We start from the raw sequence: 16226 nt of genomic DNA, 5'->3' as shown, positions 1-16226 counted from the left end.
CTTTCGCGTATGTGTATCAGTATTCAGATACAAAAGTTGTGTGTCTGGTATATATATTTTTTTTCTGCTTCTTTTCTTTTTTTTTTTGCTTTAACCCCTTTTTGACCCTGCTTGAACTCTCTCCTTCCATCTCACATTTAATTCTTTCTTCTCTCTTGCAACAAGAGTTTCAAACCTTTTTTCTCGCATTCAATTTTTTACCCCCTTCACACAATTTTTTTTCTTTCACCTGCGGAATTCTCTTTTCCTCTTCTCTCTCATTCCTTTCATTCTCGTTTTATACTGTTAACCCTCTTTCCGTTGGGTTTTCATTTTCAATTTCACTTTTTTTCCCCATTTTCCATCTCCACCCCCCTTTATCCTTTTCGTCTCTCATCAGAGAGTCCAAATCTCGAGTCACAATTCTTCTCTCTCTCTCACTCTCTCTCTCTCGGTCGTCTCATTTTCTCCGAGAGAAACACGGAAATATACATCCGCTCTCTAGGCGCGTTTCGACCTTTGCTTCGAAACGGAGGTTAACCCTTTCAGACCTCGCGGTGCCAAATGTGATTAGGTAACGAACGGGCTAGGCTTTATGTCACTTCGACAAGGGGACAAGAGCGAGAGAGAGAGAAAGAGAGAGACTCTCCCTCTCTACTATATATAGGAGAGCTTTGAAATCATGTTGGTTAGGGGGTGAACGGAAGTTAATTGACTGTCGTTTGACTCGACAACTTGATTTGTATGATCAAACAAAGTGCTGGTTAAAAACAATTTCACCAAATGTAGAGGAGATGAAATTTTCCAGGCATTTTGTGACAGAAACAAAAATTTTTGCTTCATTGAATTCGTCAATGAACTTGTTAATTCGTCTAGGAAATTGAATTAAATTAAATTTTCAATATTATACCCGAATAGTGTGGAATATTTCATTTAAATTCATGGAATATTCACTGAAAGGATTGAGAATATTTCATTAAAATATTTCATTCATACCTTAGGACTATCAAAATGTCAGACACATTAAAAGATCCTTGAAAAAATGTGTAGGAATATTACAATGGAATAAAGAAAGAATATTTTATTGAAATGTAGAAGAATATTTCAATGGAATATACTACAAAAACAATTTAGAATATTACAAAAATATTTATTCTAGAAATATTATTTGGAATATTATATGAATATTCTATCCTTCAGGATAGTGTAGGGCCTAATATTATTCCTACTACAACTCAAGTGATTTTTAGATGGTAGGAATCATTTAATTTGTATCAAATAATTTTTTTTTTTACTTTTTTACTAAATTTTGATTGTCTGATAGCATTCAGGTGAGGGTGCTACTATTTAAAAATTAAATTAAATTTCTCTATTCTTCAGGATTAGGTAGGGCGCAGTCACTACTAGATATCAGGTGATTTTCAGATGATTAGAATTATTAAATTTGGAAGAAATAAATTTTTATTTACGTTTTCACCAAATTTTGATTGTCTGATAGCGTTCGGGTGAGGGTGCTACTACTTAAAAATTGAATTAAAATTCTTTACTCTTCAGGATTGGGTAGGGGTTAGTCCCTACTAGATATCAGGTGATTTTCTGATGATTAGAATTATTAAATTTTGAAGAAATAAATTTTTCATTTCTTTTTCACCAAATTTTGATTGTCTGATAGCGTTCGGGTGAGGGTGCTACTACTTAAAAATTGAATTAAAATTCTTTACTCTTCAGGATTAGGTAAAGCTCAGTCCCTACTAGATATCAGGTGATTTTCTGATGATTAGAATTATTAAATTTGGAAGAAATAAATTTTTATTTACGTTTTCACCAAATTTTGATTGTCTGATAGCGTGCGGGTGCGGGTGCTACTACTTAAAAATTGAATTAAAATTCTCCATTCTTTAGGATTGGGTAGGGGTCAGTCCCTACTAGATATCAGGTGATTTTCTGATGATTAGAATTATTAAATTTGGAAGAAATAAATTTTTATTTACGTTTTCACCAAATTTTGATTGTCTCATAGCGTTCGGGTGAGGGTGCTACTACTTAAAAATTGAATTAAAATTCTCTACTCTTCAGGATTAGGTAAAGCTCAGTCCCTACTAGATATCAGGTGATTTTCTGATGATTAGAATTATTAAATTTGGAAGAAATAAATTTTTATTTACGTTTTCACCAAATTTTGATTGTCTGATAGCGTTCGGGTGAGGGTGCTACTACTTAAAAATTGAATTAAAATTCTCTATTCTTCAGGATTGGGTAGGGGTCAGTCCCTACTAGATTTCAGGTGATTTTTAGATGATTAGAATTATTAAATTTAGAAGAAATAAATTTTTATTCTCGTTTTTACTAAATGTTGATTCTCTGATAGCGTTCGGGTGGACCTGCTACTCCTTTAAAATTGATATAAAATTCTCTATTCTTTAGGATTGGGTAGGGGTCAGTCCCTACTAGATATCAGGTGATTTTCTGATGATTAGAATTATTAAATTTTGAAGAAATAAATTTTTCATTTCTTTTTCACCAAATTTTGATTGTCTGATAGCGTTCGGGTGAGGGTGCTACTACTTAAAAATTGAATTAAAATTCTCTATTCTTCAGGATTGGGTAGGGGTCAGTCCCTACTAGATTTCAGGTGATTTTTAGATAATTAGAATTATTAAATTTGGAAGAAATAAATTTTTATTTACGTTTTCACCAAATTTTGATTGTCTGATAGCGTTCGGGTGAGGGTGCTACTACTTAAAAATTGAATTAAAATTCTCTACTCTTCAGGATTAGGTAAAGCTCAGTCCCTACTAGATATCAGGTGATTTTCTGATGATTAGAATTATTAAATTTTGAAGAAATAAATTTTTCATTTCTTTTTCACCAAATTTTGATTGTCTGATAGCGTTCGGGTGAGGGTGCTACTACTTAAAAATTGAATTAAAATTCTCTATTCTTCAGGATTGGGTAGGGGTCAGTCCCTACTAGATTTCAGGTGATTTTTAGATAATTAGAATTATTAAATTTGGAAGAAATAAATTTTTATTTACGTTTTCACCAAATTTTGATTGTCTGATAGCGTTCGGGTGAGGGTGCTACTACTTAAAAATTGAATTAAAATTCTCTACTCTTCAGGATTAGGTAAAGCTCAGTCCCTACTAGATATCAGGTGATTTTCTGATGATTAGAATTATTAAATTTGGAAGAAATAAATTTTTATTTACGTTTTCACCAAATTTTGATTGTCTGATAGCGTTCGGGTGGGGGTGCTACTACTTAAAAATTGAATTAAAATTCTCTATTCTTCAGGATTGGGTAGGGGTCAGTCCCTACTAGATTTCAGGTGATTTTCTGATGATTAGAATTATTAAATTTGGAAGAAATAAATTTTTATTTACGTTTTCACCAAATTTTGATTGTCTTATAGCGTTCGGGTGGACCTGCTACTCCTTTAAAATTGATATAAAATTCTCTATTCTTTAGGATTGGGTAGGAGTCAGTCCCTACTAGATATCAGGTGATTTTCTGATGATTAGAATTATTAAATTTTGAAGAAATAAATTTTTCATTTCTTTTTCACCAAATTTTGATTGTCTAATAGCGTTCGGGTGAGGGTGCTACTACTTAAAAATTGAATTAAAATTCTCTATTCTTCAGGATTGGGTAGGGGTCAGTCCCTACTAGATTTCAGGTGATTTTTAGATGATTAGAATTATTAAATTTGGAAGAAATAAATTTTTATTTACGTTTTCACCAAATTTTGATTGTCTGATAGCGTTCAGGTGAGGGTGCTACAACTTAAAAATTGAATTAAATTTCTCTATTCTTCAGGATTGGGTAGGGGTCAGTCCCTACTAGATTTCAGGTGATTTTTAGATGATTAGAATTATTAAATTTTGAAGAAATAAATTTTTCATTTCTTTTTCACCAAATTTTGATTGTCTGATAGCGTTCGGGTGAGGGTGCTACTACTTAAAAATTGAATTAAAATTCTCTACTCTTCAGGATTAGGTAAAGCTCAGTCCCTACTAGATATCAGGTGATTTTCTGATGATTAGAATTATTAAATTTGGAAGAAATAAATTTTTATTTACGTTTTCACCAAATTTTGATTGTCTGATAGCGTTCGGGTGAGGATGCTACTCCTTTAAAATTGGTATAAAATTCTCTATTCTACAGGATTGGGTAGGGGTCAGTCCCTACTAGATATCAGGTGATTTTCTGATGATTTGAATTATTAAATTTTGAAGAAATAAATTTTTATTTACGTTTTCACCAAATTTTGATTGTCTGATAGCGTTCGGGTGAGGGTGCTACTACTTAAAAATTGAATTAAAATTCTCTATTCTTCAGGATTGGGTAGGGGTCAGTCCCTACTAGATTTCAGGTGATTTTTAGATGATTAAAATTATTAAATTTAGAAGAAATAAATTTTTATTCTCGTTTTTACTAAATGTTGATTCTCTGATAGCGTTCGGGTGGACCTGCTACTCCTTTAAAATTGATATAAAATTCTCTATTCTACAGGATTGGGTAGGGGTCAGTCCCTACTAGATATCAGGTGATTTTCTGATGATTAGAATTATTAAATTTGGAAGAAATAAATTTTTATTTACGTTTTCACCAAATTTTGATTGTCTGATAGCGTTCGGGTGAGGGTGCTACTACTTAAAAATTGAATTAAAATTCTCTACTCTTCAGGATTAGGTAAAGCTCAGTCCCTACTAGATATCAGGTGATTTTCTGATGATTAGAATTATTAAATTTGGAAGAAATAAATTTTTATTTACGTTTTCACCAAATTTTGATTGTCTGATAGCGTTCGGGTGAGGGTGCTACTACTTAAAAATTGAATTAAAATTCTCTATTCTACAGGATTGGGTAGGGGTCAGTCCCTACTAGATTTCAGGTGATTTTTAGATGATTAGAATTATTAAATTTTGAAGAAATAAATTTTTATTTACGTTTTCACCAAATTTTGATTCTCTGATAGCGTTCGGGTGGACCTGCTACTCCTTTAAAATTGGTATAAAATTCTCTATTCTACAGGATTGGGTAGGGGTCAGTCCCTACTAGATATCAGGTGATTTTCTGATGATTAGAATTATTAAATTTTGAAGAAATAAATTTTTATTTACGTTTTCACCAAATTTTGATTGTCTGATAGCGTTCGGGTGAGGGTGCTACTACTTAAAAATTGAATTAAAATTCTCTACTCTTTAGGATTAGGTAAAGCTCAGTCCCTACTAGATATCAGGTGATTTTCTGATGATTAGAATTATTAAATTTGGAAGAAATAAATTTTTATTTACGTTTTCACCAAATTTTGATTGTCTGATAGCGTTCGGGTGAGGGTGCTACTACTTAAAAATTGAATTAAAATTCTTTACTCTTCAGGATTGGGTAGGGGTCAGTCCCTACTAGATTTCAGGTGATTTTCTGATGATTAGAATTATTAAATTTGGAAGAAATAAATTTTTATTTACGTTTTCACCAAATTTTGATTGTCTGATAGCGTTCGGGTGAGGGTGCTACTACTTAAAAATTGAATTAAAATTCTCTACTCTTTAGGATTAGGTAAAGCTCAGTCCCTACTAGATATCAGGTGATTTTCTGATGATTAGAATTATTAAATTTGGAAGAAATAAATTTTTATTTACGTTTTCACCAAATTTTGATTGTCTGATAGCGTTCGGGTGAGGGTGCTACTACTTAAAAATTGAATTAAAATTCTTTACTCTTCAGGATTGGGTAGGGGTCAGTCCCTACTAGATTTCAGGTGATTTTCTGATGATTAGAATTATTAAATTTAGAAGAAATAAATTTTTATTCTCGTTTTTACTAAATGTTGATTCTCTGATAGCGTTCGGGTGGACCTGCTACTCCTTTAAAATTGGTAAAAAATTCTCTATTCTACAGGATTGGGTAGGGGTCAGTCCCTACTAGATATCAGGTGATTTTCTGATGATTAGAATTATTAAATTTTGAAGAAATAAATTTTTATTTACGTTTTCACCAAATTTTGATTGTCTGATAGCGTTCGGGTGAGGGTGCTACTACTTAAAAATTGAATTAAAATTCTCTACTCTTTAGGATTAGGTAAAGCTCAGTCCCTACTAGATATCAGGTGATTTTCTGATGATTAGAATTATTAAATTTGGAAGAAATAAATTTTTATTTACGTTTTCACCAAATTTTGATTGTCTGATAGCGTTCGGGTGAGGGTGCTACTACTTAAAAATTGAATTAAAATTCTTTACTCTTCAGGATTGGGTAGGGGTCAGTCCCTACTAGATTTCAGGTGATTTTCTGATGATTAGAATTATTAAATTTGGAAGAAATAAATTTTTATTTACGTTTTCACCAAATTTTGATTGTCTGATAGCGTTCGGGTGAGGGTGCTACTACTTAAAAATTGAATTAAAATTCTCTACTCTTTAGGATTAGGTAAAGCTCAGTCCCTACTAGATATCAGGTGATTTTCTGATGATTAGAATTATTAAATTTGGAAGAAATAAATTTTTATTTACGTTTTCACCAAATTTTGATTGTCTGATAGCGTTCGGGTGAGGGTGCTACTACTTAAAAATTGAATTAAAATTCTTTACTCTTCAGGATTGGGTAGGGGTCAGTCCCTACTAGATTTCAGGTGATTTTCTGATGATTAGAATTATTAAATTTAGAAGAAATAAATTTTTATTCTCGTTTTTACTAAATGTTGATTCTCTGATAGCGTTCGGGTGGACCTGCTACTCCTTTAAAATTGGTATAAAATTCTCTATTCTACAGGATTGGGTAGGGGTCAGTCCCTACTAGATATCAGGTGATTTTCTGATGATTAGAATTATTAAATTTTGAAGAAATAAATTTTTATTTACGTTTTCACCAAATTTTGATTGTCTGATAGCGTTCGGGTGAGGGTGCTACTACTTAAAAATTGAATTAAAATTCTCTATTCTTTAGGATTGGGTAGGGGTCAGTCCCTACTAGATATCAGTTGATTTTCTGATGATTAGAATTATTAAATTTTGAAGAAATAAATTTTTCATTTCTTTTTCACCAAATTTTGATTGTCTGATAGCGTTCGGGTGAGGGTGCTACTACTTAAAAATTAAATTAAAATTCTCTATTCTTCAGGATTGGGTAGGGGTCAGTCCCTACTAGATTTCAGGTGATTTTTAGATGATTAAAATTATTAAATTTAGAAGAAATAAATTTTTATTCTCGTTTTTACTAAATGTTGATTCTCTGATAGCGTTCGGGTGGACCTGCTACTCCTTTAAAATTGGTATAAAATTCTCTATTCTACAGGATTGGGTAGGGGTCAGTCCCTACTAGATATCAGGTGATTTTCTGATGATTAGAATTATTAAATTTTGAAGAAATAAATTTTTATTTACGTTTTCACCAAATTTTGATTGTCTGATAGCGTTCGGGTGAGGGTGCTACTACTTAAAAATTGAATTAAAATTCTCTACTCTTCAGGATTAGGTAAAGCTCAGTCCCTACTAGATATCAGGTGATTTTTAGATGATTAGAATTATTAAATTTAGAAGAAATAAATTTTTATTTACGTTTTCACCAAATTTTGATTGTCTGATAGCGTTCGGGTGAGGGTGCTACTACTTAAAAATTGAATTAAAATTCTCTGTTCTTCAGGATTGGGTAGGGGTCAGTCTCTACTAGATTTCAGGTGATGTTTAGATGATTAGAATTATTAAATTTAGAAGAAATAAATTTTTATTCTCGTTTTTACCAAATTTTGATTGTCTGATGGCGTACGGGTGGACCTGCTACTCCTTTAAAATCGATATAAAATTCTCTATTCTACAGGATTGGGTAGGGGTCAGTCCCTACTAGATATCAGGTGATTTTCTGATGATTAGAATTATTAAATTTTGAAGAAATAAATTTTTCATTTCTTTTTCACCAAATTTTGATTGTCTGATAGCGTTCGGGTGAGGGTGCTACTACTTAAAAATTGAATTAAAATTCTCTACTCTTCAGGATTAGGTAAAGCTCAGTCCCTACTAGATATCAGGTGATTTTCTGATGATTAGAATTATTAAATTTGGAAGAAATAAATTTTTATTTACGTTTTCACCAAATTTTGATTGTCTGATAGCGTTCGGGTGAGGGTGCTACTACTTAAAAATTGAATTAAAATTCTTTACTCTTCAGGATTGGGTAGGGGTCAGTCCCTACTAGATTTCAGGTGATTTTCTGATGATTAGAATTATTAAATTTAGAAGAAATAAATTTTTATTCTCGTTTTTACTAAATGTTGATTCTCTGATAGCGTTCGGGTGGACCTGCTACTCCTTTAAAATTGGTATAAAATTCTCTATTCTACAGGATTGGGTAGGGGTCAGTCCCTACTAGATATCAGGTGATTTTCTGATGATTAGAATTATTAAATTTTGAAGAAATAAATTTTTATTTACGTTTTCACCAAATTTTGATTGTCTGATAGCGTTCGGGTGAGGGTGCTACTACTTAAAAATTGAATTAAAATTCTCTATTCTACAGGATTGGGTAGGGGTCAGTCCCTACTAGATTTCAGGTGATTTTTAGATGATTAGAATTATTAAATTTGGAAGAAATAAATTTTTATTTACGTTTTCACCAAATTTTGATTGTCTGATAGCGTTCGGGTGAGGGTGCTACTACTTAAAAATTGAATTAAAATTCTCTATTCTACAGGATTGGGTAGGGGTCAGTCCCTACTAGATTTCAGGTGATTTTTAGATGATTAGAATTATTAAATTTTGAAGAAATAAATTTTTATTTACGTTTTCACCAAATTTTGATTCTCTGATAGCGTTCGGGTGGACCTGCTACTCCTTTAAAATTGGTATAAAATTCTCTATTCTACAGGATTGGGTAGGGGTCAGTCCCTACTAGATATCAGGTGATTTTCTGATGATTAGAATTATTAAATTTTGAAGAAATAAATTTTTATTTACGTTTTCACCAAATTTTGATTGTCTGATAGCGTTCGGGTGAGGGTGCTACTACTTAAAAATTGAATTAAAATTCTCTATTCTTTAGGATTGGGTAGGGGTCAGTCCCTACTAGATATCAGTTGATTTTCTGATGATTAGAATTATTAAATTTTGAAGAAATAAATTTTTCATTTCTTTTTCACCAAATTTTGATTGTCTGATAGCGTTCGGGTGAGGGTGCTACTACTTAAAAATTAAATTAAAATTCTCTATTCTTCAGGATTGGGTAGGGGTCAGTCCCTACTAGATTTCAGGTGATTTTTAGATGATTAAAATTATTAAATTTAGAAGAAATAAATTTTTATTCTCGTTTTTACTAAATGTTGATTCTCTGATAGCGTTCGGGTGGACCTGCTACTCCTTTAAAATTGATATAAAATTCTCTATTCTACAGGATTGGGTAGGGGTCAGTCCCTACTAGATATCAGGTGATTTTCTGATGATTAGAATTATTAAATTTGGAAGAAATAAATTTTTATTTACGTTTTCACCAAATTTTGATTGTCTGATAGCGTTCGGGTGAGGGTGCTACTACTTAAAAATTGAATTAAAATTCTCTACTCTTCAGGATTAGGTAAAGCTCAGTCCCTACTAGATATCAGGTGATTTTTAGATGATTAGAATTATTAAATTTAGAAGAAATAAATTTTTATTTACGTTTTCACCAAATTTTGATTGTCTGATAGCGTTCGGGTGAGGGTGCTACTACTTAAAAATTGAATTAAAATTCTCTGTTCTTCAGGATTGGGTAGGGGTCAGTCTCTACTAGATTTCAGGTGATTTTTAGATGATTAGAATTATTAAATTTAGAAGAAATAAATTTTTATTCTCGTTTTTACCAAATTTTGATTGTCTGATGGCGTACGGGTGGACCTGCTACTCCTTTAAAATCGATATAAAATTCTCTATTCTACAGGATTGGGTAGGGGTCAGTCCCTACTAGATATCAGGTGATTTTCTGATGATTAGAATTATTAAATTTTGAAGAAATAAATTTTTCATTTCTTTTTCAACAAATTTTGATTGTCTGATAGCGTTCGGGTGAGGGTGCTACTACTTAAAAATTAATTTAAAATTCTCTATTCTTCAGGATTGGGTAGGGGTCAGTCCCTACTAGATATTAGGTGATTTTTAGATGATTAAAATTTTTACATTTGGAAGAAATAAATTGTAAAGGCAAAATTGTTAAATCTCTAATGTCAAAATGTAATTGTCAGAGATGGAATATCCTTTCGGATATATTTAATTAATTATATTCAGGAATATTAAGATAATATATTGTAATTTTAAAAACAAATTGATATTTTTCCAGCGAGGCATTATTTTTTACCATATTATTAATTAGGATAATTTTTTTTTATTAGGGGAAGAAAGAGAAATAGTTTAAAGAATTTTTTTATTTCTCTTCGTTAATTCGCACTTGTGAGTGCACCTAACCTGGGTTCAATTATCTCTAAATAGCCGGATATAATCGTGGCGGTCGAGCACACATGGGATACTTGACAATCTCAAAAGAGGGGTTAACAGTATTCTTGTATTTTACCACCCTCGACGAATTCCAACAAGCTTACAACAAGCACTATTTTTCATTTCACATATAGAGAGACGAGGAATTAACTTACCCTTTTCCTCGCGCTTCAAAATTCTTCCTGTTTCAAAATTCCCCCACGATAATGAAGATTTGAATCGTGAAATTATATTTCTAATTTTCTCCCCTTATATACATATAATTCATCCTGTGAATATATTTATATATATATTCGTAATATTGCGTGGAAAATTATTCCAAAATACTCGTTATAAGGACTCTGGGATTTTATATCATTATCTCTAAAGTTACGTTTAATTCCTGAATAATGAAAATTTGTGTATGTAAATTTTAATATCAAATCTGAGGAATTTATATTCTCAATTGAAATATAAATAATTAGACTCGGAAGTAAATATTTAAAAAAAAACGGGATTTTTATGCAGATGAAATAATTTAATAATACGACAGAATATTCCATTTTTATTCCCGGAATATTTCTCTAATATCACAATTAATTATTAACATTAGATTCTACTGGAGTATTTCAATAATATTCCAAAGAACATTCTAACGACATTAATATACAATATTCCAACGAATTCTTATTATCATATTCCAAAAAAGTTTCAGGGATATTCCGGAAATAATCGATTCATTCCCACGCCGAAAAATTTCATTGGAATATTCCCAATATACCAATAAAATAAATATTTTAAAAAAAGGAATAGAGTTGAGAAATAATAAAAGAGTCAATAAAGTCGAAAATACCCACTTATTTATTATTAATTAAATTCAAAAAGTTGTTTCAAAGATAGAAATCTAAAAGCTTCCTTCAATAAAGAAATAATAATAATAATAATAATAATAACAATATTGTCCTGTATTGAACCATGTTCTATATAGGACAGAGTATTATCTCAATAATTACCCAATCGACTATTGTTATTGTCAATGTATATGTATATTCCTCGAAGAGAGATGATAATATAATTTCTAAGCATTAGTAGTATTGTAAAAGAGAAATTGAAATATATAGAACTAAAGGGCAATTTAATAGAGGGAGGAGGGAGAGTGGGGTGGTAACGATTAATTCGATCACTTGATAGAAAACTGTTATATAGTCGATCGTCCAAGAAGTCCAATCAAAATGTACAAGAGAAACATGCTCTTGTGACTAACTACACTCGCGAGCGTATTGCAAACGTATATACATATACCTGTATGTGAATACGTATATATAGAAGTGCACCCTCGTCAGCTAGTTTAAATTGTACATGAATAAATTCAATCCTATCAGTTGGCATGCTAGTCTCATCGAGCTATAGAAGTTTATCTACATAACACACGAAACCGACGTTTTAGATATTGTATATAAAATACCATACAGAATTTGCAGACTATAGAAATTATCAAAATTGATTTTTCACAAATATTTTATAAAAACTTTTCATGTCTAAACTATTTTTTATTCTTAGTAATTGTTAATGCTATTAATTATAATCATTTCTATTAATTTTCATTACTTTTAATTTTGATTTACTATCCTTATTAATTTTGTTAAAATTAATATTGCCTAATTGCAAAGTTTTACTGTATAAAAAAGTGTGCGGAAAATTTTTAAAAATTGTGCAATAAAATATACCTACTTTTCTGTACACTATGCAGAAATTTTAAAACAATAAAAGAAAACTTATAAAAAAGAATACAGGAAATCATTCTCTTTTGTAAACTATAAAAAAAATTATATACAAAACAGTGTAGAAAAGTATACTTTTTTGTACTGTATGCAAAGAAATTATACCACAGTGCAGAAAAATCGTACTTTTCTCCATAGTGTACAGAAAAGTAAAAAAAAATCATTGAAGAAAAATTTACTTCTCTGTAAAGTGTGGAAAAAATAAAAATAGTATACAGATAAAAATATACCTTATATTTCTTTTATCGAAGTTTTCCTAATGTTGGTAATCCAAAAATGCACTCACAAAAAACCACACCACGATTTGATTAAAATTTCGAACACATCCAACACTAAAATAGAAAAAAATAATACTTCCTAATTATTCGATCGCGATTTCAAGAAATACGAACACTCCCGAAAGCTACTAAAAAACTATTAAAACGGAAAAATTTGTTAAAAGCCATTTAAAAATAATACACTCCCGAAGTAATTTTCTTTAATTCTAAACTATAATTTTAATTTATTTGCTTTTCTGATATTAATCATTGCAGAGCAGTGCGTGAGAATGAATGAACAAGTCGAAACAAGTTCGAGCACGAATTGCAACTGAATAGCAACAAGGATAGAGAATTACAACCTTCTGATAACTGAATGTAAACAAACCTTTTATACTCTTGACTTTGTATTGAAAACATTTCACTTGAAAATTATTTTTTCTTTTACTTGAGAAATATTATACGGGCAGTGTTGCCAGATACAAAATAAGAAATTACTGCCATTGCGCAGGCGCACCATGTTTACGGTGTTTCTGCAAGTACTTATTTTGACAAACAAGATGCGCGCGCAACAATATTAAATTTGATTATTTTTACTTATTTATTAATTAACTAGTTAATTAAATCAAATAAATTAATTTCATCACAGTTATTATAATTATAATTCTTCTTTTAATTTTTGTAACAATTAGTTGGATTAATTACGAAAACCATAACCCTGACAACTGAGCATTGCTGCGCGCGCATCCGAGTAAAGGCCATGCGCAAATGACGAAAAATAGTTCTCCACGCATATTAAAAGAAAAAATTCTAAATTTTTACTCGTTCATATAAAACTCAACACTCCGCTTTTATTACGAAAATAAAATTTAATTAAAAATTAAAACTCACCAGCCGAAGATGTTCCATTTTCCACAAAGAGGCTTCAATGGAAAACTCTCTTGTCACGACATTGACATAACCTTAAAAAAAAAAGAGAATAACAAATTTTCAAATACCAACATCAAAACAAAAAAGAGTTTGGAAAAAAAAATTCCAAGTATGCGGCGCAATGAAGAATTTTTACTCTTTTAAGATGACGAAAAAAAAAGAAAAGAGAAAAAAAAATTCTCTTTTTATAAAAAAAATGGTATGAGAATTAATTTTGTAACCTGATTAAAATCCAGACATGAAATATTTTCTTGGAGAGCGGATAAGGGACGCTAAAATCTGCGAGAGACAGCACATTGCTTTAAGCGAAAAGTAGTTGCGATACAAAATTAAATAATGTCTTATCCGAACGTAGAAGAGGGTCTCCACAAATTTCATTTTTATACTTGTGTTTATAACTCGGTTACAGTGTCCGACCCCTTTACCCCGGCAGTCTACGCTTCCGGTTCTCCTTGGAGACTCCAAGAGTCAAGAGGACGGAGAGACCTCTTGGAAGTTAATTGCAATGGCATATTGAAAAAGCAATGGATCGTAAAAACAGTCTCGAACGAAGTTTACCAAATCATGTTATCTTCGAGTAGGTTCTTCTTCGTTGAGTTAAAGAAAAAAAAAATAGCAGAAAATTTCTTCTTCTTTTTTTTCTTTCGCATATATTGTAAAAGAGAATAACGCGGAGTTCTTGTAAATATAAATAAATTTTTATTTGCAAGAATTTCTCATGAGATGAGAACAAATTGTTGCATTTGTTGAAATAATTCCTTAAACGAAATACTGAGGAATATTTCACAAAAATTATATTCAAGAAAATGCATTACGAAATATTTTTAAAAATCAGTTTTCAAAAGTAGAAACGAATTAGTCGAATTTCGGTTAGAATTGAAAATAATTAATGAACTGTAAGTGTAAAATGGCGGCGCGGTTCGTCAAACGACACGACAGTAGCCGAAGATGTACGAACTACCGTTCGTTCTTCATTCTCGGCTACGAACGAACGTTAGTTCGTACATCTTCGGCTACTGTCGTGAGAACTCCGCCAAACGAACGAACCCGAATGAATCATTTACCACTTTCGCCATTTTCATTCTAATTTTTTTCCTACAACGAAAATGTTTTGAATTAAAATTTTACTCTGCTTTCTTTTTTCAATTAAAAGTTAAAGAAATAATAAGAATAATAAAATTAAAATAAAGTACAAACAAAAAATACGAAAAAGGCAAAATAAAAAAATGAGAATGTAATAAAATACAAAAGAAACGTTATTTGTTTCCATTATCAATTTTTTTGAATAAACCGAAAAAATTCGATTTATACCATGGGGTAAAATTTTCATATTTATTTGATACAGGAAAATTCTCAGTTTATTTGGATTGATCTTGCAGCACATACAAGGTTATATGGCGAACGATCCAATTTTTCCGTTTCCTTCAAAAAAAAAAAAAAAAAAAAATATTGACTACTCAGAGAGGCATTTTGGCTGAATGATCAAAAAGCATTCCGGGCATTCTTTGCACCTTGGGATTGTCCACAGAAAACTTATTTGAAACACGATCTTTCGACTTTCCATCAACTTTCTTGAACAAATAGTGCAACCGAGCTCTCTGTCAATATCAGGACTTTTTGGATTCGAAGACGGTTTTGCGCTTGAGTGCTATCTTATATTGAGGCAGTATATCGGTAAATTCTTTCACACCTTGAACAATAGAGTTATGTATAAAGTTTTTCCTTTCGAAGATAAAGTATTTTTTTCACCTTTTTTTTGAGTATGGCAATAAATTAGGAGAAAAAAGTTGAGATAATCAAAATTGTTACTCTCAATTAAAAATTTCTTTTTGATGATGTTTTACGGAAGGAAAATTTTTTTTTTGAAAAAATTTACTAGAAATGGGACGTAAACAGTGAGGAAATATACTTGGTTTTTGATTTTTAAAAACAAATTTCAAGAAATGGAACATAAAGAGTTAGAAATATACTCGGTTTTGGATTTTTAAAACTATTTTCAAGAAAAGGGACATAAACAGTAAGAAATATACTTGGTTCTTGATTTTTTTCACTCCGAGCAATAGGAATGCAAATTTTTGCAAAATCAACTTTGGCTGATTGTAAATGTTTTTTCGAGGAACAGGAGTGTCACGTACGTTGTATATTTTGCAATAAATAAGTCACCAGTAGTGATGAATTCAAGCGAGACCAAAGCGAGAAAACGTCAAGTACAAGAATTTACCACGACTGTCAATATAAATTTTGATCTTGTATTGTTTGTTAGCAAGACTCTTGGTAACATTATTTTTGATAATTAAATATATTTTTTTCGCCAAACTTATATTTATATTTATTTATATTTTTTTTATATTTATATACAATACTTATGATCTTTTTTTATTTACTTCAAACATTTATTTTTTTTTTAATATTTTTAGAATTTATTTAAATGTTATTAGTATAAAATTTATTTGTTATAAATAAAAAAAGGTTACTTTTTATTATATAAATAAAAGGTTAATAAAATAGATCAACTTTTATTTAATTAAAAAATCAAATAAATATTTTTAAAAAAAAACTTATTGAATTGTAAAAAAAAAATTCACGTAAGTGTTTTTTTGTGAAGGGGATAAATTGAAAAATAAAAAGCGATGTGTAAAATTTGCAGAATGACAAAATGGCATTAAAAGTGTAATATTGCAAGTGGCATTTCGCAATAGCTTTTTGTAAAAGTCATGCACACTACTCGGACTATTTGTCATGCGAGTCGTGACGCAAACTTCTTCTGAAAAGATACTTTAAACTGGCGGATGTCACCGATTAGCTCCTATTCAGCTATTGTATCGTCAGTCACGTTGTTGACT

General features: G+C 30.6%; 1 protein-coding gene across 1 annotated transcript in view; it reads right to left on the bottom strand.

The window, feature by feature from the left end:
• Nucleotides 1-16226, bottom strand: part of LOC122508409 (latrophilin Cirl-like) — a 664372-nt gene that overhangs the window by 615613 nt on the left and 32533 nt on the right. Inside the window, exon 2 of the mRNA XM_043621720.1 lies at nucleotides 13345-13415. The gene's annotated coding sequence lies outside the window, so the exon portion shown is untranslated. The remainder of the gene's footprint in view (nucleotides 1-13344; nucleotides 13416-16226) is intronic.

The sequence above is a fragment of the Leptopilina heterotoma genome, unplaced genomic scaffold, assembly GCF_015476425.1.
Source record: "Leptopilina heterotoma isolate Lh14 unplaced genomic scaffold, ASM1547642v1 Lhet_54, whole genome shotgun sequence".
Lineage (NCBI taxonomy): Eukaryota > Metazoa > Arthropoda > Insecta > Hymenoptera > Figitidae > Leptopilina > Leptopilina heterotoma.
The sequence above is the reverse complement of the archived record's forward strand: the minus strand, read 5'-3'. Positions and strand labels throughout refer to the sequence as shown.